Below are 25,137 nucleotides of genomic sequence, written 5' to 3' on the forward strand. Positions count from 1 at the left end.
TTGCTCTATTCAGGACCTCAATGGATTGGATGACACCTACTCACAATGGTATATATATTGGTATATATATATACAGAGAGAGAGACAGAGGGAAAGACAGAGAGATATTGAGATTATATATATGTTAGGTTTACTGCACACACACAAACATATTCATAGCAAACTGAAGAGTCCCCATTTTTGGAGCTGGTCATATTGTCATATCTGGAGTTTTATAACTGCCTTTTCCATTACCCATTCTGTATTCCCTTTGACTTCAGCAAGCATCTCAGCTGGTCTTAATCCTTTACCTGGTGGGGTGACACAAACCTGCATTCCTGAAGTGTCTGGGCCACTAGCAGTTCTGCCTAGATTGGGGTGTTGTACTTTTCCATTGACCTTAATCACAGGGTATGGTAATACTGAGTCACCCTGAGGAATCTCCTGTATTGTAGACACACTCTTCCTTACCTCCACTGTGAAGTAGTAGTCCAATCTCCCATTGTAGTCTGGATCAATCACCCAGACCAGCACAGTAACTCCCTTTTTTGCCTATTGATTCAGAGGCTTGGGGAGCCCAAAATGGACAGGTGGCAGTCTTAACTTTGAGTTCAATGAAATCGTTATTGTTTCTCCTGGTGCAAGCATTCTTCTCTCTGTAACTAAGACCTATAGGCTAGCAGAGTATAAGGTAATGAGAACAGGAAGCAAAAATTTTTCTAGTGGATCACTGAGGGTAATAATGAGTGATGCCACCTCCATTTCCACCCCTTTGATTCCTGGACCTGTGAATGCTGGCTATCAGGGAAACAACACCATATATTGGACGCTGATTCAGAGCATATAAAGCCTTTGGGAGAACCTTGCCCTAGCTATGCAAGGTATTGTCACCTAGCTGGTGCTGTAACTGAGTCTTCAAAAGGCCATTCCACAGTTCTATTAAATCAGCACCTTTAGGATGGTGGGGATTATGGTAAGAGCAGTGAATTCTATGAGCATGGGCCCATTTTCACACTGCTTTTTCTGTTAAGTGTGTTCCTTGATCAGAAGCAATGCTGTGTGGAATACCATGATGGTGGATAAGGCATTCTATAACACCATGGAAGATAGTTTGGGAAGAAGCATTGTTTACAGGGAAGGCAAATCTCTAAACAGAACAAGAAAAGTCTATTCCAATAAGAAGAAAATGCTACCCCTCCTATGATGGAAGTGGTCCAACGTAATCAACCTGCCACCAGGTACCTGGCTGATCATGATCAACCCAGAGAATAATGCCATGTCAGGGGCTCAGTGTTTATCTCTGTTCCTGTCAGATTGGGCACTCTGCAGTGGCTATAGGCATACTGGTTTCAGTGAGCGTAAGTCTATGTTGCTAAGCCCATGCATAACCTCCACCCCTGCCACTATGGCTACTTTGTTCATGAGTCCACTGTGTGATGACAGGGGTGGCTGGGGAAAGAGGCTGACTGCTATCCACAAAATGAGTTATGCAATTCACTTGATTATTAAAATCCTCCTCTGCTAGGTCACTCTTTGGTGTGTCCCATTCAAATGGGACACAAATATCTCCACGTTCTTTGCCCATTCAGAGATGGTGTATCTACATACCTCTTCCCCAGATTTCTGTGTCACCGATTTTCTAATCATGTTCCTTCCAAGTTCTGATTGTCTAGCCAAACCATTGGTCACAGCCCACGAATTGGCAGATAATCACACATCTAGCCATTTCTCCTTTTAAGAACAACCAGGTGTACTGCTTGAAGTTCTGTCCACTGAGAAGACTTCACTACTGTCCTTCAAGGATATCCCAGAGAGGGGCTGTAGTACTGCAGATGTCCACTTTTAGGTGGTGCCTACTATTGTGCAGAACCATCTGTATACTAGGGCTAAATCTTTTCTTCCTCTGTCAAGTGATCATAGGGAACTCACCATGAAGCCCCGAGTGCAGGATGGGAGGGAGGAGGAAATGTATGTAGCAGCAGTGGGGACCATGGGCATTTGGGCCACTTCTTCCATAACTTACTTAAGCTTTCAGGGCCTCCTTGAGCCTGATCATGTATATACCACTTCCATTTGATGATGGCATGTTGCTGTGCATGCTCAACATTGTGGCTTGATGGGTCAGAGAACAACCAGTTCATAATATGCAGCTCAGGTCTCATGGTAACTTGGTGGACCCAAGACCAAGTATTTAGCCTCTACTAAGACCCAGTAGCAGGATAAGAGCTATTTCTCAAAAGGAGAGTAGTTATCTGCAGAAGATGACAGGGCATTGCTCCAAAATAATAAAGATATGTACTGTATTCTGTTATAAAGGCCTGCCAAAGGCTCCAAACAGGATCCCTATCTGCCACTGACACTTTAAGCACCATTGGATCTGCTGGATCATATGGGCCAAGTGGTGGAGCAGATTGCCCTGCAGCCTGGTCCATTGCAGAGCCTTCTCTTGTTCTGGACCCCACTCAAACTAGCATCTTTTTGGATTATTCAGTAAACGGCCTGGAATAACACATCCAAATGAGGTATATACTGCTTCCAAAAATCAAAGAGGCTTAGTAGGCCTTGTGCCTCTTTCTTCATTGTAGGAGGGACCAGATGCTACAACTTATCCTTTACCTTAGATGGGATATTGTGACGCTCCCCACACCACCGGACCCTATAAATTTCACTGAGATAGAAGGCCCCTGAATTTAGGCAGATTTATTTCCCACCATCTGACATGCAAATGTATTACTAATAAGTCTAGAGTAGTTGCTACTTCTTGTTCACCAGATCCAATTAGCATAATGTCATCAATGAAATGGAGGAGTATGGTATATTGCAGAAGAAAAAGCAATCAAAATTTCTGAGAACTAAACTATGACATAGGTCTGGAGAGCTGATATACCCTACGGTAGGATAGTGACTGTGTATTGCTGGTCTTCGCAGCTGAAAGCAAACTGCTTCTGGTGGTCCTTATTGACAGGGATGGAGAAAAAGGCATTTGCCAGATCAATAGATGCATACCAGGTACCAGAGGATGTGTTAATTTGTTCAAACAATGTAACCACATCTGGAACAACAGCTGCAATTATAGTCATCACTTGTTTAAGCTTATGACAACTCATTGTCATTCTCCAAGACCCATCTCTCTTCTGCACAGGCCAAATAGGCAAGTTGAAAGGAGATGTGGTGGGAATCACCACTCCTGCATCTTTTATGTCCTTGATGGTGGCACTAACCTCTACAATTCCTCTAGGAATGTAGTATTGCTTTTGGTTTACTATTTTCCTAGCCATTTCCAGTTCAAATGGCTTCCATTTGGCCTTTCCCACCATAATAGCCCTCACTCCACAGGTCAAGAAACCATTGTGGGGATTCTGCCAACTTCTAAGTATGTTTATTCCAGAACTAGGAAAATAACCACAGGATATGTTCCCACTGGGCCCATTGTGAGATGGACCTGAGCTAAAACCCCATTGATCATCTGACTTCTATAAGCCCCTACTCTGACTGGTGTACCACAGTGATGTTTGGGGTGTTCTGGAATTAGTGTCCACTACTCCCTGAAAAGTCTAATTTTTTCCTTTTCCCCAATGTACAGTTATCCTGGGAAAAGGCCACAGGTCCCTTTGGGGAAGGCTGAGAGAAAGATTAACAGTATAAATTTTTGGTAGTGTACCAAGGTCCTTCCTCAAGAGGAGACAGCCTCCTCTTCATTCAAGGGGTCTGGCTCTGTAATTCTGAAGAAGTCTAGGAATTGATTGTGGGGACTTGCCTTTCTGTTTTTATGATTCAGGTTAGACTTTTGTTCACTTGACCTAAAATGTTTCTGCACATACAGATCAAGTAAGAATTTAGTAGACTTCCTATCTATTTTACTTTTTGGAACACTATGATCAATTGGCTAACGACATAGGTCTGCATGAGTCAGATTATTCTGATTGCTGATTTGACTCTGCTGTCCATTATGGTAACCACACTGACCTTACCTTTGCCTGTTGAGTGGCACCATTTGGCCCCTGCCACCTCAGAATCCAATTACTCTCATTTCATTTAGGTTTCCTGATTCAGTGATCACAGGTTCCCATTGCGAGGTGGCCTACAGAGAAGAGTGATCACAGAGCTCTTCAAGGAGGCCAGAGTTCCCATCATAAATTTATTCCTTACAGTATTCATGAAGGGCATGTCTTCTGGACCATCCCAGTATGGGCAAATAAATCTTAAATGACACATCTACTCTAACATTGCAATCTCCCTAAGCTTTTGAATGCCTTCCTCTATGTTAAACCAAGGCACATCTGGCATTTCCAATTTACTCATGGTGAGTCACCTTTTGGTCCATGTTTCAGCCAAACAACCAAACAAATTAACTGTTAGAGGTCATTCTAGCTCCCCAAGATACAACATTAATGCAGAATCTCTACTTAGTGACCCCATGTCAATAAATTTGGCCTGATCCAACTTTATATTCCTTAAAATATTATCCCACACCTTTAGTATCCATTCCTACATATGTTACCTGGATTTCTATCTATATAAATTAGAAAAGTCCACTTGTTTTTCTGGAGTATAAGATACCTTCTTATTGGTCATACATTGTACCCGTGTACTCATTGTACATTTTAGGAGCCTCCTGGGGCTTGAGCCTAGTTATAGGTCTAAAAGCAAAGAGGAGTGGTGGGGGTGGGTTCTGAAGAGAATCAGCATTGTCTAGCATGGCAACTACCTCAGAGGAGGCCATTCCAGTTTCCTCAGATATTTAGGGTTAATCCCCTCAGGTGGAGATGGAAAAGCTCATATCACTGTGGATGGAGAAGCTGATTCCAATAGGGGTGAAGATGACTCTGCTGCTGGTGTGGGGACACCACTTTAATGTGGGTTGAGAAGAACACTTCTGCTGGGGGTGGGGAGGCCAATTCTGCTGGGGGTAGGTAGGTCACTTCCACTGGGGGTGGGAAGACCTCTGCCATTGGCACAGAATTTTCATCAGAATTTAGGGGCTCATTGTCCCCAGCTTCATCCAAGCCTTCCCACATGTCCCCATCCCAACTTATAGAATCACATTCTTTCGAAATCAATGCCCTCACTTTAACAGTGGACATTCTATGAAGCTACAAGTTCCACTTATGTTGTAATTAAGCTAGTCTTAGAATGAGTTTCTGCATTTGATTTTCAGCAAATTTAGCCCTGTGGCTACAGGAGATAAGGCTCATCTCTGGGGCACATATTGAAGCTCTTAGGTTGTTTACGCAGTGCTAGAGCTAGGAATTGGAATCCCTGAGTTCATCCTTATCTTTCACCACTTTGTCTAGTGACATTAGGAACAACCAACCAATATCATTACATTCATTAGTTTTCCATAAAGGTCTGAAATATCATATACAGAGTCACCTAGCTCCTTGCTTCTTACAAGTGGTTGATTAGTACTATCCAATGAAGATATTTTGTGTGTCTCTATAAACTGTTCACGTCGTAGACTATTGGTGCCTTCTTTACTACTGGATATAGAGCCATTAGCATCTTTAAATCTAATCAGTTTAGAGAGCCAATTCCAGTAACCCCGAAATGAATTTTAAAAAACTCATCCTTAAAATTCTGTTCTTCTAGAACCACTCTCAGTACCAAAATCTGTATTAGTCAGAGTTTTCCAGAGAATAGAACCAGTAGACAGATAGATAAAAGATAGTTTAGATAGAGATTTATTATGAAGAACTGGCTCATGCAATTACAGAGGCTGAGAAATTCCATAATCCGCTGTCTGCAAACTGGAGATCCAGGAAAACCAGAGGTATAATTCACTGTGAGTCTGAAGGCCTGAAAATAAAGGAGCCAGTGGTGTAAATCCCAGTCCACAAGCAGGAGAAGATGAGATGAGATGTCCCAGCTCAAACAGTGACACAGAAAAAAGGGACAAATTCCTCCTTCCTCTGGCTTTTGTTCTATTCAGACTCGCAATGGATTGGGTGATGCTCATCTACTTTATTTACTCAGTCAACTGATTAATATGCTAACCTCCTCTGGAAACACCCTTACAGACACACTCAGAAATAATTTTTAATCTGGATTCCCTGTGGCTCGTCAAGTTGACACACCAAATTAACCATCACAGAGATAAAGCAACTAGGTTCTCATCAGTAAGTATGACGTCAACTGTAGGTTTTTTGCAGTTATTTTTATCAAGATGCAGGTGTTCCTCCCTATTCCTGGTTTGTTGAGAGTTTTTATCATGAATGTGTGTTGGATTTTTTCAAATATTTTTCTGCATCTACTGATATGTTCACAGATTTTCCTTTTTCATCTTGTTGATGGGATGAATAGTAATATTAATTGATTCTCTAATGATGAATCAGTCTTGTGTAACTAGGATAAATCCCATTTGGTCATGGAAGATTATTCTTTTTATATGTTGTTGGATTCAATTTGCCAATATTTGTTGAGAATTTTTGCATCTATGTCCATGATAGATATTGGCTTAGTTTTCCTTTCTTGTAATGTCTTTGTCTGGCTTGGGTATTTGGTTAATGCTGACCTCAAAGGATGAGTTAGAAAGTATTCCCTCTGCTTTTATTTTCTGGAAGAGATTGTAGAAAATTGGCACAATTTCTTCTTTAAATGTCTAGTAGAATTCACGAGTGAACCCATCTGAGCCTGATGGTGCTTTCTGGTTTAGAAACTTATTCATTATTTCTTCAAAAATTTTAATAGATATGAGACTATTCAGATTATTTATTTCCCCTTGTATGAGTTTTGGCAGATGGCGTCTTTCAAGGAATTGGTCCATTTCATCTGTTATCAAATTTGTGGGCATAAAGGCACTAATAATATTCCTTTATTAACCTTTTTATATCCACTGGATCAGTAGTGATGGCCCCTCTTTCATTTCTGATATTAGTAATTTGTCTTTATTTTTCCACGGTTAGCCTGGCTAAGGGTTTATCAATTTTATTGATCTTTTCAAAAAACAAGTCTTTGATTTTGCTGATCTTCTCATATTGTTTTCTTGGTTCCATTTAATTGGTTGATGCTCTAACTTTTCCTTTTTGTTTTCTTTTGCTTGCTTTATGTTTATATTGCTTTTTTTTAAGCTTCCTAAATTACAAACTTAGATTACTGATTTTAGATCTTTCTTCTTTTCTAATATAAATGTTCAATACTCTACATTTACCTCTTAGTCCTGCTTTCACTGTATCCCAAAAATTTTTATAGATTGTACTCTAATTTTTATTTAATTCAAAATATTTCTAAGTTTTATTGAGACTTCTTTGACCCATGTGCTATTTAGAAGTATGTTATTTAATCTCCAAGTGTTTTAGGATTTTCTATCTGTTTTTATGTTACTGATTTCTAGTTTAATTCCATTGTGGTCTCAAAACCTACTTCATTTGATTTCTATCCTTTTAAATCTGTTGAGGTGTGTTTTATGGCCTAGAATGTGGCATATCTTAAAGAATTTTCCATGTGAGCTTGAGAAGAATCTGATGTATATTATGCAGTTGGTGGATGAAGTATTCTATAAATGCCCATTAGATATATATGCACATATATATAGTAAAAGACAGTGGAAGATATAATAAGCCAATAAATAGTATATTTATAATCTGGTATAATATATAGTAACAGACAGTGAAAGATACAATATACCATTAAAAGGAACTTGGGGTAAGAAGGAAGCTTTTTAGGTCTTATAAGTCTATTTGAAGGAAGTACTAAGAAACAAGGCAATTATATTTCTGTGTGAAAAGTACTTTGCTAGGGATATGAAATCACAAAAAGGGTATATTTTATAGGCCCAAGGATAATTGAAATAAGATCTAATTTATAAGCAGTAAATAACCAGGAAAGGGGGGCAGGAAGAGTGTTTCAGTCTAAGAGAAATGCATCTGGGAAAATTCTGAAGCAATAGCAAGCATGGTAAAATTAAGAATTTAATTAATTAATTAAGAAGCTGAAAAGAGATTCCTGTTGAGGAGAGGGCAGTAGATAGAGACAAGGCTGAAGAAGAGATCTGGATCTGAGTCATTCGAGGTGTAATGGGAAGATATGGATTTTAAGTGTGGCAGTGATGTGCAGAATTTGATTTCAAGTCAGATGAAGTCAAGATGAATTTCAAGACGAAAAAGTGAATTGGAGGTGAGGATAGACTGAAGCGAAGGAAACTAACTAAATAATTGCTTCAATAGTCAAAGTAAGACAAGGTGGTGATCTGGGCAAGAATACCGTAATGGCATCAGTGAAAGCAGACCTCTTAGTTGATATCCTATTGCTTTGAAACATTTCTCTATGGGCTTTGTGGTAGTTTATCTTTTCCACAGATGGCTGAAGCTATCTGTCACATGCTTCATGTTCTTCTGCAACATAGCTTGTCCTTCCTTCATCAAGAGGCAGAGTCTCTTCCCCTCCAGTTGAATCTGGTTGGCCTTAGTGACTTGCTTGACCAACAGAATATGACAGAAGTGACTTCTTTGCCTGCCAGCTTAGGTCATAAAAAGCCTTGCGGCTTTTCCTTGACTCTCTTGGATTGCTCACTCTTGACACATTCCCTCTCAGAGCCCACACTTTGCTGTCAGAATCTCAAGCCACATGAAGAGGTGATTGGCACCCCTAGGCAGAGTCTTAGCTGAAATTCTGACTGACAGTCAGCAACAACTGCCTGCCATCTTGAATGTCTAGTCCAGTTGAGCCTTCAGAAGAAGGCAGTCCCTGCTGATGACTGACTGCACTGCAGGAGAGACCCTGTGAAAGAAGTGTCCAGCTGAACAAATTAACTTAAAGAAATTTGAAAGATAATAATCAATTATTATTTTAAGCCACTAAGACTTGAGATGCTTTGTTTCATACCAATAACAAAAAATGCCTTTATCACTTGCTATAATCAAGTCCTATCCTTTCTATCCAAATGTATTCCCCATACCTCCTTGCTATACACACCTCCTCCATCTGTTGCTGATCAACTATACTTGACTTCATTTGGTCAAATGATTCTTCTCCTTGAAGTTTCAATAGCAAAGCACCAAAGTCTGTGGATCTCCCAAAGAAACTTTTTTTTACCCACTAGAGAGTAGAAAGAAAAATTTACTTCTGAGAAAATGTTAAAAGAAGTGAATTTATTATGTGTTCCTGCTGTATATCTTTTGTTCTCAGAATAAGGTATTTGATTACTTCATCTTGAATTACTTTTAATGCTCATTAGAGACATAAAGATAAGTATAGGAACTCGCACCAGGAATGAACTAAATTACAATAAAAACAACATCTTTGAAGCTTAATACGCTACAAGTTTAGGCCAGTCTCTTTATTTACTTGATTTTCCATTTAACAGTCCAATTTGAGAGAAATGCTGAACTGTATCCAACATGGATTACTTATTTTTTATCTAATTATAACTTGGTATCTAACATTATTGTCAAAATTCAATGCTGGGGGATTTTTTTGTGGTTAAATTAAAAACACAGAAATTGTAAAGTTTTTGAGGAAGAGAGGATATTATAAAATGAAAGCCAAAATTTGTATAACCAATTGTGTATACTTGCACACAGTAATTAACTGACAAGTGTTTATTCCTATGCATTTTTCACTGTCTAGGCAAAGGTTAAGATTTTCTTGACTTCTAAGAAATTGCAATTAGTTGAGACTAGAAGATTACAATGCTAAAAAATGAATTTATTCATGAATATTTAGTACTCTAGAGACTGGGAGGATAAAATAATTACTAAGATATTATTCCTATGATTGAAAAACATCTGGTCTAGGGTGGGAGACAGACATATTAAGCAATAATGTTCTATGGCAATGCTAATTACTAAGACAAGCTCAAAGGTTAAGAGGAACATAGAGAAGAAAAGAATCAGCTTTACCTTGGGGAGAAATAGGGGATGGGTGAAGCATGAGCTACATTTTATGAGGTATGGAAAAGGGAGAAAATGCATACCAGGAAAGGGAACTACCCAGGAATAGGCAAGGAGTTGTGAATGTGTATACAATGTTAGAACAAATCTGAGAAGTTAGATTCACCTGGAACTTGAATTGTGTGGAGTCATGGGAATGGTGGGAGATAAGTCTATGAAGGTAGGTTGAGGCAGATTATAGGACACTATTCAACACGCGAAGGAGTTTGAGTTTTATCCTGCACTTAACTGTAGTTAATGAGGATCCAAAAGAACACTTCCTTAGCATAAAAGTGGCACAATCTGATTGGTGTTTTAAAATCATAATTCTAGCACTATTAAGGAGACAGAGACGAGTACCAGAAGTATATGTGAGTGAATAGTATACTGAACTCTTTTCCAACTCCAATTACTCTCATTTCCCTAGATGACTATGTGTTTCATACATTATTTTCTCTCCTGTAATTTCTAACACTGATCTGCACTCCTAGATGATAACTTTGCTTGTTACTGAACAACGTTCTGAATAGTACTTCCACAAGATCTATCCCCTACCTGCACTTGCACACATACCTTCTGCCTTCTTTTCCATTTCTAAGGACAAACTACCCACACTCCTAACAAAGGCCAACCCTCTCTCGTGGACTAGATTCCATCTCCTCTTCTACTCTAATGCTTGTCTTTTTTAAGCTTAATCAAATTATCCCTTCTACTAGATCCTTTCCATCAACACGAAATGCTGTCATTTCCTCTGTTTTAAGATACAAACACTCCTTGAGCTCACTTTTTCCTCATTTCCTTCCTTCCACTTACAACAAAGTTCCTCAAAATAACTGTCTATAGTCAAACTCTCCAATTTCTCTCCTCTCTTTCATGGATCAATTCAATCAGGTTTTCTACCATTCCACTTAAATGAAACTCTCTTAGCTAAACCATTTCTTACCTTCAATTTATCCTCATTTTAATTTTCAGCATCATATCAGTTGATCATTCATTGATACTTGAGTCACTTTCTTAACTTGAATTCCAAGACTCCACTCTCTCCTAAGTGGACTCTTTGCTCAGTGGTGGATCCTTCTTAGTCTCATCATAAAATTTTCTTTATCTGGGGCCTGCCCCATGGCTTGGTGGTTAAGTGCGCGCGCTCCGCTGCTGGCGGCCCGGGTTCGGATCCCGGGCGCGCACCGACGCACCGCTTCTCCTGCCATGCTGAGGCCGTGTCCCACATACAGCAACTAGAAGGATGTGCAGCTATGACGTACAACTATCTACTGGGGCTTTGGGGGAAAAATAAATAAGTAAAAATAAAAATAAATAAATAAATAAATAAATAAAATTCCGTCTCCCATTTAAAAAAAAAAAAAAAATTTTCTTTATCTGCCTGGCCTTTGAAATTTGAAATTCTTTGTGATTCAGTCTTAAACATTTCTCTTTTCTATTTACAATCGTTGTCTTGGTGTTATCATTCAGTTTCATGGCAATAAATACTCTCTATATACTGATGACACCCAAGTTGTTGTCCCCTCTCTTCAGGACAACAGAACCATAAATCCAACAACCCACTCAACAGCTCCACTTAGATACCTAACAGAAATCTCAAACTTAGCAGCTACAAAATTAGAACTCTTGATCTTCCCTCCTAATACCTCTATAGCCATAGTCTTCCCCATCTCACTTAATGGCAGCTCCGTCATTTTCTCAGGCCCCAAACTAAACTAAAAATTTTAATAACCTACACTTCTCACTTACTCTCATATCCCATATACAATTCATCAGCAAATATTATTGACTTTACCTTCAAAATATACACATAATCTGACCACTATCACCCCCTTCACTGCTAACACATTGGAATTATACACCACCAGTTGGTCCAATCCACTCTCATCTCTGACTGAAATTATTGCAATTTTCTAACTGGCCTCCTTGCTTGAGATCTTGACTCCCTAAAGGCTATTCTTTAAAAAGCAATCAGAATTTTACAGTTAAAACATAGTTAGATCATATCCCTCCTCCACTCAAAAATCTGCAGTCTTCTTATCTCATTGCAAGTAAACACCAAAGTTCATAGAGTGGCCAACAATGCACTACATGTTGAGGTTTCCTTCTAACCCACTGCCCCTCAGACCTCATATTCTATTATGTTCTTCCTCGTAAATCTGTTCCACCTCCACTGGCCCCTTATCTGTTCCTCAAACTTACCAGGTATGCCTTTGCCTCAGGACCTTTGCACTTGATGTCCCTTCTACCTTGAAGTCTGTTTCTGAAGGTATCTACAAGGCTCAATTCCTCACCTTCTTTAAGACTTTGATCAGAGATCCCCTTCTCAAGGAAACCTTCTTTGGGTAACCTATTTTAAAATTGCAACTCCTACTTGCTGACTCTTTTCCTGCTTTAATTATGTTAATAATACTTATAACCATCCAATAGTCTACTTATATTACTTATTTTATATCACTTATTGTCTGTCTACCCACCCTTCTCCATAATGGCAATATAAGCATCATGAAGGCAGTAATTTTTCTCTGCTTTGATTATTGCTTTATTCCCATTCCTTGAATGATTTTAGACAAATAGTGGGAATCTAATAAACATCTGCTTAATGAGTAAATAAGTGTGCAACTGCAAAAGAATATAAACAAATACAGATGACAGATTGAGAAAAATATAACATTTATGTAGTGGCGAAGAGATTAATCTCACTAATATTGAAGAGCTCTTACAAATCACTAAAGAAAAGACCAGTACACCAATAGGAAAATAAATACATGTAGCATGAAAATAGGAAAAAAATTAAAATCACCAGTAATTAAAACATACAAAGTAAAACAATAATTATGCTTTATATGTACGTTGGCGAAGACTTAAACGCGAACCTAAGGTAGATGTAACTAAAAATTGAGCAATCTCTGTAACTGAAAGGAGAAAATATAAATCAAAAATAGGGGAAATTGGAAATATGCATAAAAATCTTAAGAATGGGTCTCCTGTTAAATGCAGAAAACTACTGCTTAAAATTTATTTATTTTTCTTTTCATTCACTCATATGTAAAGTATGTGGGCAGAACGGAGAGCAAAAAACAAGAAGTTCCCTTCCCCTCTGAATCTCTCGTTTGAGGTGGTCAGACAGTTAATCACTTGTCATAGAAAATAATGTAAAATTATATCTGGAAACTGTTAGAAAAGAGAGATACATTAATACCTCGTGCTATAAAAATCTATAATTAGGGATTTGATCTACTTTGGATGACAAGAAACTTTCAAGAAGGAATTATTTTTAACTTCAAATCATATGATAAATAGCCTTAGAAGTCCAAGCAAGAGATAATGGTGACTAGATCTGCTTTTTTGGCTACCTATTAAGTGTCAGGCACATGCCAAGCTCTGGGGTTAAATGTTGAATAAGGCAGTTATGGCCCAGGCCCTTCTGGTTTCTGCATCTATTGGGGGGTGACCATGGTTTGGGTGGGAGATGGCTATTGAGATAAAGAAGTGTGTAGATTTGAGATGTATTGCGGAGCACCGTACAATGGACTTGACAATGGATTTGATTGGGTGAGTAAAGAAAAGGCAAGAATCCTAGATAACTTTTGTAATTTTCACTTACCACTAGGTGAATGGTGTGCCATTTACTGGGATAGGAAGACAGGTGTTAGTGGAGGGGGAATATCAAAGGTTCTATTCTAGACATGTCACTTTTGTACTGTCTCTGAGACATTTAATATATGTTGGCAAATAGTCATTTGTCTAAGAGTCTAAAGCTAACAAAAGAGGTCCAGTTTGGTTGTATACATCTGGAAGACGCTAACACAGAGATAGTGTCTGAAGCCATAACACTGGCTAAGATAACCTAAGGAAAACATAAAAATAGAAAAGTGAAGGAAAGATTAGAGAAGTGAAAGCAGCAAAGCAAAGTGAGCATGAGAGACAGTGAGAAAAGGAAAAGAGTAGAGCAGAAAAGGGGAACAGAAGAGAAAATTAAAGAGGAAGAGAATTAATAAGGCTCAAGAGGAATTACATTTCAAGTTTGGCCAGCTGAAATAGTGAGGAAAAGGGGAGAAAGAAAATGAGTGGCCAGAAAACACATGAGGCAATGAGATCCAAAGTCCTGTTGTGAGAATTGACCTTAAATGGAGAAACGGGAGAATGTAGGGGAGCAGCTTCTTTATCTTTAGGAAGCAAAGGAAGATAGACCAGGCATGTATGTATGTATGTATGTATGTATGTATGTATGTATGTATGTGTGTGTGTGTGTGTGTGTGTGTGTTTCTGCTTGGCAGTAGAAATCACTTTGGGGAGAATACCTTCTGATGGCTACCATATTCTGTATGAATTGCGAGGATTAGTCATCTGCTGAGATTCTGGAGGGAGGTGGGCAAAGATCTGGTGTTTCAAGGAGGGTGAAGATTTAAAATGATCAATGTGTAGAGTGGAGAAGTATTGCCAAACAGAAAAGTTTGAGAGCCTATGTGATGAAATTGATCATGAATATTTCTTGAAGCCAATTTTCCTGTCATAACTTTTCATTAGCAGACTTCATCTACAACCAAGAAAGAGAAGAAACAAGGTAATAGTTGGGTTAAGCTATCATGGATTTCTGGCACTTGAGTGTGATGGAGAGTATAGAGGACCAAACAGAGTGATTTAATTTGCTGGCAACAATTGTATTGAGCTATGGACTATGTGCACAAAGAATTATATAATCAGCTTTGCTCACAAAATGAAAATCTGTAGAAATATTCATCAACAATTGGTCATATATATATAGATACATGGTACAAAAGATTATTACACAGCAATTTAAAATGATGTTGTCTTTACTCATTGACATGGAAAGACATCCAAGATATATGGTTAGGTAGGAAATTCAGGCTACCAAAGTACATATAGAGAACTATTTTTTTTTTATTTAAAAACAATCCTTTGATATCAAGTGTTGGCAAGGAGACACAGCAACTGGGACTCTCATATATTGCTAGTGAAAGTGTAAATTATTATAGTCATTTTGGAAACTCTTTGTCAGTGTTTATTAAAAACTTAATATATGCACACCCTTAGAAACTAGCCAGCAATTCTGCTCCAAACAGAATTTGGATACGAAATTCTGTAGATACCAAACAGAAACATGTCCATACGTTCTCTCATAAGGCATGCATTAGAATTTCACAGCCCCAAACTTGAAATAACCAAATGGCAAAATGGTTATATAAAGTGTGGTACATTTATATAATGCAATTATATATATCAGTGTGTATAAGCACATTACAATGACAAGTTACAATATGAAGATAGCTTACAAACATAATGTTATACAAAATAAGCCAACATAGAGTACACAATGTGTGACTCCATCGATATAAAATTCAGAACAGGAAAAACTCATCTATGGTGTTAAGAGTTGAGGAAGTTTACTTTTGGTAGACAGGGGTGGTGATGAGAGAACTTCTGGAGTCCCGAAAATGTTCTGTCTCTAGAATACTTATTGTTTATTCACGTTCTGTGTGTATGCTATGATTTAATAACAATTACATAAAGAGAATCTTCACATATAAAAAAATATATCTGGAAAGAAATATATCAACATGTTAATAGTTATAATATCTGTATAGTAAGTTTATTGGTGATTTCTTTATTTTCTTTATACATTTGTTTCATGTGGATTTTTATATTGCAAGGGTATTGCTTTTATATGCAGAAAAACAATGAAGCTCTTTGCTTTTTTAAAAAAGTGCCAAATGTGGTTTCAAGGATACCCACTCTAAAACTATGTAGTTCATTTTTCATCTTCAGAGAAAAACACTTGACCTCTTCAAACACTGCTGGGATACTGAAAAAGAAAATTAATATCAATTCTTATTATTTCAGTCAGTTGTCAGCATTTGACCGTAATAATTTAATTTCTAACATATTTAAAATTTAGCCTAATACTAAAACAAATTATTTATCTATTTCTGGCATTAATTCTTAAATTGGGCAGGGACCATCTACTAAAACTGAGCTAATCTCCTTAAATTCTTTACTGTGAACTCATTTTTTAAAACACCTACTTATATTTCACCACTAATGGAATGGGAGAGGATACTACAGAAAATGTTCATTATTGTTAATCCCCTTCTTTCCCATGCAAGTCATATCAGTGTTGTTAAGCTTTTTTTCCCCTAACAGTGCCAAGGGTCTATTTAACAAAATGCATGTGGTTAAGTTTGTTGCTCTAATAAAGCTCAAGAGGATGGAATTAAATTAGTTTAGAGTAATTACTTATAATTAGATATTCTTAATGGAAACTGAATAAGTCCTAAGTTATTCTAAAATCTTGCTTGCTTAAATATGCTGCTCCGTTGACAACTCCCTGCTTCCCCTCCCCACATGGAAACAAGAAAACTGCTCTCCAGTTCTCAAGGCAGAATTCCATTTGCTCAGAAAATAAATGTGTCCAAGGCACATTCAGAGAAAGTCTGTAAACAGTTATTGGTCATTAAACTAAAGAAGAGCTAACTAAAAGCTTGAAATTTAGATTATGCAAAGATAACTATCCCCAACTAGATTTTCAAAAGAAGGGTGGAAAAAGAGAGTCAACACTCATAGTAAATGTGACATACTTAAAAAGGGCAGTGAAGTGGGAGGGAAAGTAGAGGACATACAATCTGAGAGGATCAAGTGTGATCATCTGTTGTCTACTCGGTTAGATACCTAGCTGTGAGAGTCTCTTGAAAAGTCATCAGATGTCTGTCCATATTTGTTGCTGAGCAGAAAAATGACCCCTGGGTAATGGCCAGCTCCATGTGGGTACCTTGTGAGCCCCAGAGCTCTACAAGTAATGTGGTATTCTGTGGGCCATGCCAAAGGGACCACATCTGTTTTGAGTCAGGGATGTCTTCACACCAAAGGGGTAGAAGAGATAGCCAAAGACACAAGCAGCCAGCGCTCCTATAAAATCACCAGGACTTCGAGTTTTATCTTTCTTTCATCAAAACAGCGGAGAGGTTAACTTCGCCAATTGACAGATGTGTAAAAGGCTAGCGCAAGAAGCAGCCTGGCACGCTTTGTGAAACTCCAAGGCAGAAGAAGGTTTTCATCCCTACCATGGGAAAAATTTCAGTTCAAATGATTTCCACATGGAAGATTTTGCGTTGCTCCATGTGAGACCTTTGCTTTTGTCTTCTACATGCTGTTGCTCTCTAAATTAGATTTGTTCATTTGGTTAAACTATTTTCGTGAATTCCAATTAATAGGTTCCTCTTGGTCCCAATACAACGAGACTTTTGATCAGATAACTCAAACTTAGAGAGGAAAAAGTTGCATCAGAATAGAACATCCCAGGGATTCTGATTTGATCTGACAAGTTCTGAGCCTGCACTTGTTTAAATATCTTATAAGTATCTGTCTCACATTAGGGAGCAGGCACATGAGAGAGAGACAAAAAGAGATATCAGGTAATATTACCATGACGTAGCAATGTCTATTCTTTGGGCCACGTTCTTTTTGGTTTAATACATAGATTGAGTTTGTGATGTATCCACTAACACTTAAGGAAAACTGAAAGTATAAATCAGATCCTTATATGTCTTTAAACTATGTATAAATAAATAATAGAAATTGGTGAGTGAAGTGAAGGAGATGTGAAGCCATCTAATATTAATTGAATACCAGGCATATGTACTTTCTTTAGCTGCAAAATAGATATCAACCTCTCCCTTTTTCAGAGAAGGTCCCTGGCCAGACTTTAAATAATTTGTCCAATGTTATATAGATAATGAATGATGGAGAAAGTTTCAAATTATGACCCCATTTCAAAGCCCACGTTCTTGCCTTACACCATCTCCAGAGGTACTCAGATCTTGGGATCATAATATATTGGGATGTTTTTAAAACACACTCACAAATTCTTTGACACTTCTTCTGTCAAGAAGAAGGTCTTTGATTTCTCCCCTTGAATTTGATGCTACCTCAGTGATGCATTTGTAACCAACAGACTACAGAAGAAGTGATGTTACATGGCTTGTAAGAGCAGGCCAAAGAAGACCCTGTGGCTTCCACCTGGTTCTGATGGTCTGCTCACTCTAAAGGAAGCCATCTGCCCTGAAAAAGTCTGACTGTTCTGATATTACCACGTTGGAAAGGACACATGTAGGTGCTCTGATTGACAGTCCAGCTGAGCTCTAAGCCAATAGCCAGTGTCAACCGCCAGTCATGTGATTGAGCCATTTTGGATATCCAGTCCAGTCAAACTTTCAGGTGACTGCAGCCACACAAGAGATCCCATCAAAGAGTAGCCTAGTCAAGCCTTTTCTGAATTCCTGAACCATAAAATCATGAGCAAAATAAAACAGTTGCTATTTTGTGCTACTGAATTTTAGGATAATAATTATATGGCCACAATAATTAAAACACAAAACGAGATTCAGAAACAGGCAGGAGGTATGGCATGGGGGCATTCCTCTGGGTCTTTATTCATCTTCACTGGTCCATAAGCAGAACACAATTATAATACAGGGTATATGAGCGTGGACATTAGGGTCAGACAAACCTGGGTACTTCTCGACATTGCAATTTACTACCTCTAGCGTGGCTTAAGGTACTTAAATTTTCTGAGACTCATCTCTATAATGAAGGTAATAATAGTATATTAGTCAGAGAATTAGTCTGTTCCAGAGAAAGAGAACCAATAGGAAATATATATTAGACATTTATATAATTATATAACTATATAACTATATATATATACATATAGTTATGATTTATTATTAGAAATTGGCCCATGTAATTATGGAGAATAAGAAGTCCCAAGATCTGCAGCTGGCAAGCAGGAGACCCTTGAGAGCCAATGGTGTAGCTCCAATCCAAGTCCGAAGGCCTGAGAATAAGGAGAGCCAATGACATAAGTTCCAGTCTGAAAGCTGACAGCTCAAGACCCTAAAAAAGCTGTTGTTTCAGTTCAAATCTAAAGGCAGGAAAAGACCAATGTTCCAGCTCAAATAGTCAGGCTACTTCAGGAAATTCAGGAAGAATTTCATCTTATTCATAGTAGTATCAGACTTTTTGTTCTGTTCAGGCCTCCAACTGATTGGATGAGGGGCACCAATGTTAGGGAGGGAAATCTGCATTATTCACTCTACAGATCCAAATGTTAATCTCATCCAAAAACACCCTCACAGGCACACCCAGAAATGTTTGACCAAACTCTCAGCAGCTCCTTGCCCATTCAGGTTGACAAACAAAATTAACCATCACAAGTCTACCCTTTGTCAACTGGACATCCATATACAACTCTTTAAATGATATTTAATCTTCAAATATAGACAATAACACAGTCATAATCCCACCTAACATGATACAAGTATCCTGCATACAACTGAAAGCACACTAACTCCTTCCTCGGAAGAAGTGATGTTTACTTGAGTGATGTTTACTCTTCTCCTTGATATCTCAAGACTTAAATACGGTCATGTAAAATTAACAAGATTTAAATACTATGATATAAAGTCAATACATCTTACATTACATGATAAGGAATCAGAGAGGGAAGACAACAAAGATATATATTTACATGCACACAAACATATTCATAACCAAATAAGAAAGAAACACTCATGACAATTAGAGTTCTCATTTCTGTAACTGGTCATTTGGTCATAGCCATTCATTATAACCACCTTCTTCTTCCACCCATTCTCTATTCCCTTTGTTTTCTGAAAACATCTCAGCTGGTTCTTTACCTGGTGAGGTGACTCAAACTTTCATTTCTGAAAGGTCTGGGCCATTAGCAGTCCTGCCTTGACTGGGTGTTGTACTTTTCCACTGACATTAATCACTGGGCATGTTAATACTAACAGACATATTAAGGGATCTCCTGTACTCCAGACATACTCTTTATTATCTCCATTGTGGAGAAGTAGTCCAATCTCGCCTTGATAGTCAGAATCAATCAACCCAGCCAGCACAGTAACTCTCTTCTTTGCCTGTTGGTTTAGAAGCGTGAGAAACCCCAAATGGCCTTGAGGCAGTCTTAACTTTGAGTTCAATGGGATCACTGTTGTGTATCCTGATGGAAGCATTGCTCCCTCTGGAACTAAGACCTATAGGCTAGTAGAACATAATGTTATGACAACAGGAAGCAAAAATTTTACTAGTGGGTCACTAGAGGGTAATAATGAGTAGTGCCACTCCGATCTCCACCCCTTGATTCTTGGACCTGTAAATCCTGACTATCAGAGAAATGGCACCATGTACTGGATGCTGATGCAGAACATATACAGCCTTCTGAAGAATCTTGCCCTAGCTCAGCAAGGTACTGCCACCTAGCTCGCATTGTAACTGAGTGTTCAAAAGGCCATTTCACCATTCTATAAGTCCAGCTGCTTCAGAAGGGTGGAAACATGGTAAGACCTGTAAATTCTATGAGCATGGGCCCATTGCCACACTTTATTTTCTATGAATTTCCTTTATCAGAAGCAATGCTGTGTAGAATAGCACAATGGTGGATAAGGCATTCTGTAAATCCACATATGGCAGAAGCACTGCTTGCAGGGAAGGCAAAATTTATATCCAGAGTAAGTGTCTTTTCCATTAAGAGCAAAACACTACCCCTTCCATTATGGAAGGAGTACAATGTAATCAAACTGCCCCTGGGTAGCTGGCTGAGCACCCTGAGAAATATTGCTATATTGTCAATATTTTAGACTCAGGGTTGGTCTTTGCTGCTGGCAGACTGGGCACTCAGCAGTGGTTCTAGCCAGGTCAGCTTTGGTGAGTGGAAGTCCATGTTGCTGATTCTATGCATCACCTCCATCTCTGCCATCATGGCCACTTTGTTCATAAACTCATTGGGCAGTGATAGGGGTAGCTGGGAAAAGAGACTGACCAGAATCTACATAGCAAGTCATTCTATCCCTTTGATTATTAAAATCTTCCTCTATTGAGGTTACTCTTTGGTGAACATTCACATAAGACACAAATATCTTCATTTTTTCCCCCATTTTGAGAGATCTGTCCACATGCCTCTTCCCCAAATTTCCTTGTCACCAATTTTCTAGTCATGTCCTTCCAAATCTCTTGTCATCCAGCCAAACCATTGGCTACAATCCATGAGTTTGTATATAACCACATACCTGACCATTTCTCCTTCCAAGAAAAGTGAACAATGAGGTACATTGCTATAGTTCTGCCCACTGGGAGGATTTCCCTTCACAACTGTCCTTCAGGAATGTCCCAGGGAAGGGCTGTAATGCTGCAGATGTCTATTTTCTGGTGGTGCCTGTCTATCAAGCAGAACTATCTGTAAACCAGGCCCATATCTTCTCTCCCTCTGTCAAACCATCTTAGGAAACTCCCCACAAGGACATAAGTGCAGTCAGGGAGACAAAAGGCAGTGCAAGAAGAGTGGGGATCATGGGTATTTGGGCTACTTCTTCATGTAACTTACTTGTACCTTAAGGGCCTGCTCTGGCACCATTTTATATATGCAACCTCCATTCAATGATGGAGTGCTGCTGTGCACACACAACTTATGGCTTGGTGGAGTCAGATAACAGCCAGTTCATAATAGGCAGCACAGGTTACATGGTAACTTGGTGACCCCTGGTCAAGCATTCAGTCTCTGTTAAGGCCCTGTAGCAGGCCAAGAGCTATCCTCAAAAGGAGGGTAGTTATCTGCAGAGGATGGTAGTGCTTTGCTCCAACATCCTAACAGCCTTTGCTGTGATTCACCTATAGGGGCCTGCCAAAGGCTGCGAACGGCATCCCTGTTCCAAGCACCATTGGACTGCTGGATCATACGTTTACCAGTTTGCCTGGTAGCCTGGACCTGTTGCAGAGTGTTCTCCTGTTGTGGGCCCTACTCAAAACTAGCAGCTTTTTGGTTCACTTGGTAAATGGGCTGAAATAACACACCCAAGTGAGGAATAAGTTGCCTTCAAAAACCAAAGAGGCCCACGAGGCATTGTGCCTCTTTCTTGTTGTAGGAGGGGCCAGATGCAACAACTTATCATTTACCATAGAAGGCATATCTCAATATGCCCTATACCACTTGGACCCCTGGAAATTTCACTGAGGTAGAAGGCCTCTGAATTTGTGTCATATTTATTTCCCACCCTCTGACATGCAAATGTCTTACCAATAAGGCTGGAATAGTTGATACTTTTTGCTCACTGGATCTTATCAGCATAATGTCATCAATAGAATGGATCAGAGTGGTATCTTGTGGAAGGAAAAGGCAATCAAGATTACTTTGAATTAAATTATGACATAGGCCTGAAGAGTCGATATACCCTGCCATAGACTTTATATAGTGACGGTGTATTGCTGGCCTTAGCAACTGAAAGCAAACTGCTTCTGGTGGCCCTTATTGACAGGGATGGAGAAAAAGGCATTTTCCAGATCAATAGATGCATACCAGGTCCCAGAGGATGTGTTAATTTGTTCCAACAATGTAACTACATCTGGTACAACAGCTGCAATTGTAGTCACCACCTGTTTAAGCTTATGACAACTCATTGTCATTCTCCAAGATCTATCTCACATCTGCATAGGCCAAAAGGTGAACTGAATAAGGATGTGGTGGGACTCATGATCCCTGTATCTTTCATGTCCTTATAGTGGCAATAATCTCTGTAATCCCTCCAGAAATGTGGTATTGTTTTTGGTTTGCTATTTTCCTAGATAGAACTAGTTCTAGCGCCTTTTGCTTGATCTTTCCCATCATAATAGCCCTCATTCCACAGGTCAGGGAACCAATGTGGGGTTTCTGCCATCAGCTAAGTGTGTCTATTCCAATTATGCATTCCAGAACTGAGGAAATAACCACAGGATGGGTTCAGGGACAACCCGGGCCAACTGTGAGACAGACCTGAGCTGAAACTCCATTGACCATCTGACCTCCATAAGCCTCTAGTCCAACTGGTGGACCACAGTGATGTTTTGGGTCTCCTGGAATCAGTGTCAGTTCAGAGCCAGTGTGTATCAGTCTCTGAAAATTCTGATTATTTCCCTTTCCCCAATGCACAGTTACCCTGGTAGAAAGCCCTAGGTCCCTTTGCGAAAGTCTGAGGGAAAGATTAACAATGTAAATTTTGGCAGTGTACTGGGATCCTTCCTCAAGGGGACCCAGTTTCCCCTTCATTCAAGAGGTTCTGGGTCTAAACCAATGTTACTGCAATAAACAAAAAATTAAAAAAAAAAAAAAAAGAAATTTTTTAATTCTAATAAAGTATAAAGGATATTTAAAAAAAAAAAGAAAAAAGAGGTTCTTGGTCTGTAAACTGGCTCAACTGGCTCTGGGAATTGATTGAGCGGCTGTGACTTTCTGTTTTGTATGATTCAGGTTAGACTTTTGTTCACTTGAACTAAAATGTTTCTGCTTACATAGATAACGTAAGAATTTAGTAGGCCTCCCATCTATTTTACTTCTTTGAACACCGTAATTAACTAGACAGCGCCATAGGTCTGCATGAGTCAGAGGATTCTGATTGCTGCTTTGCCTCTATTGTCCATTATGGTAACCACTCTCACCTTGCCTTTGGTGGTTGAGTGCTGTCACTTGGCCCCTGCTATCCTGGGATCCAATTACTCCCATTGCATTTAGGCTCCACAATTCAGTGACTGCAGTTCCCACTGAAACTGGCAAACAGTTAGCCATTGATGATTAAGCAGCTAGTAACTATGGGGGATCGGAATTGGCCACCTCCAAATACGTCTCTGCCTGAAAGACACTTTGGCCCCCACAGCTACTAACTGACTAAAAGAGTTTGGGATTGGAGGCCTGCCCCCAGAACCATCACCATAGATATCTCCGGCTATCTGGGAGGGTCCTTGCTAAGCCCATTCTTAGTTCTAGTTACCCTTTATAAAAGATATTTACATTTGTAAAGGGAATCTCCATTTGTAAAATGTATCTTCTTCCCTATACCAGGAAGAAGGGGGGGATGGTCTTACCTAGAAACTTATCAGAATGGAAGGTGAGGACTTAAATCTGCATGAGAAACTTGTCCATTGTTAACTGTGCTGTTTCAGCAATATGCTATCTGACTCCCACTAGGTTCCTACAGATAACATCTCCCTGGAAGCCTGGGGTCACCATAGTAATGGGTGTTTGAGCTATTTTTTTCGGAAATTGGAACCTCTTGCCCACTTCAGGCTGGTTGAGACCACCAACCCATCACCTGGGCCCACACAGACATATGTCCAATAAGCAACCTTTTGACCTCAAGAGGTTGGAACTCCACCCTCAGGACATGCTAACACGGCCATTCTGTGAACATGCCTCCTATGAAGAGGCATAAAGCCTGACTACGTTTGCGCAGATCATCAATTACCTCATCTCTCCTCACCTCCAATCATTTCAGACCACCTTGCACCCTACCCCATAAATATCCCTGAGTCCCTATTTTTCAGGAAGTGGATTTGAGACTCATTCTCCCATTTCCACACTTTGCTGCCTTGTGATTAATAAACTCTCTCTCTCTGCTGCAATCTCGTCATCTTGGTGATTGGCTTTCTGGGCAGCAGGCAAAAACGGACCTGGTGTGGTAATACTGTTACCGAACCTCTTAATGTCAAGTTCGTGTGCCCAATGCCCAGCAAGCCAAACACTGAGACATCAGTGCTTGGAGATGAGAAAGGTTTATTCAAATAGGCGAAAACGAGTAGGTGGGGGCCTGAGCTCGCTCAAATCCACCTCCCCAAGAACAGAAAGCAGGGGGGTTTATAGAGCTGAGGGGCTTCAGGGAAACACAGGGGTCACTCCTGATAAGCCTCTGGGCAATCTGACTTCTGGGCTTCAACAGCTGCTGAGGGCCAGTCGTCTGTCCATGATCACCACATCCAGTGATTGTAACCTCCTGATTGTGCTCAGGGCAGGCCACCCCAAGATGCACCACTCTGGTATGCAGATCATTTCGAGCTGAAGACAATAAAGACTCAGAAAACTCAAGAAGAACATTCGAGTTTCCCCTCCCAAACGGCCTAAAGAATTTAAAACAAAAGATCTGTTTCAGGAAGGAGTTACTATCATGATGGCTGTAATATAATGTAAAATAGATGTTACAAAGGAAAGGCACCAAGCCCCTCTTATCAAAAATTCTCTCTCTCCCTGGCCACATTCTCTATAGGTGGCCCTGAAAAGAGTTGTCAGACAAACATTTGCATTTCTATCTCCATGTGAATTTTCCTCTTCCCCTCTGAAATTCCAAACCACTACCCACCCCCAACACCTTCCTCACCTTTAGCTACAATACTTAAGCAAGCAGCTTAGACAGAATGACGAGCTGCTCATTTCTGAGTTTCTCCCATGTATACA

The 25,137-nt window shown here is 39.4% G+C and overlaps 2 pseudogenes; both read right to left on the reverse strand.

Moving 5' to 3' along the window:
- Positions 1 to 648: 648 nt before the first annotated feature.
- LOC131418210 (uncharacterized) lies at positions 649 to 4,702 on the reverse strand (annotated as a pseudogene).
- Positions 4,703 to 19,921: 15,219 nt separating this feature from the next.
- LOC131418211 (uncharacterized) lies at positions 19,922 to 22,962 on the reverse strand (annotated as a pseudogene).
- Positions 22,963 to 25,137: the final 2,175 nt, after the last annotated feature.

This window comes from Diceros bicornis, chromosome 19 (genome assembly GCF_020826845.1).
Source record: "Diceros bicornis minor isolate mBicDic1 chromosome 19, mDicBic1.mat.cur, whole genome shotgun sequence".
NCBI lineage: Eukaryota > Metazoa > Chordata > Mammalia > Perissodactyla > Rhinocerotidae > Diceros > Diceros bicornis.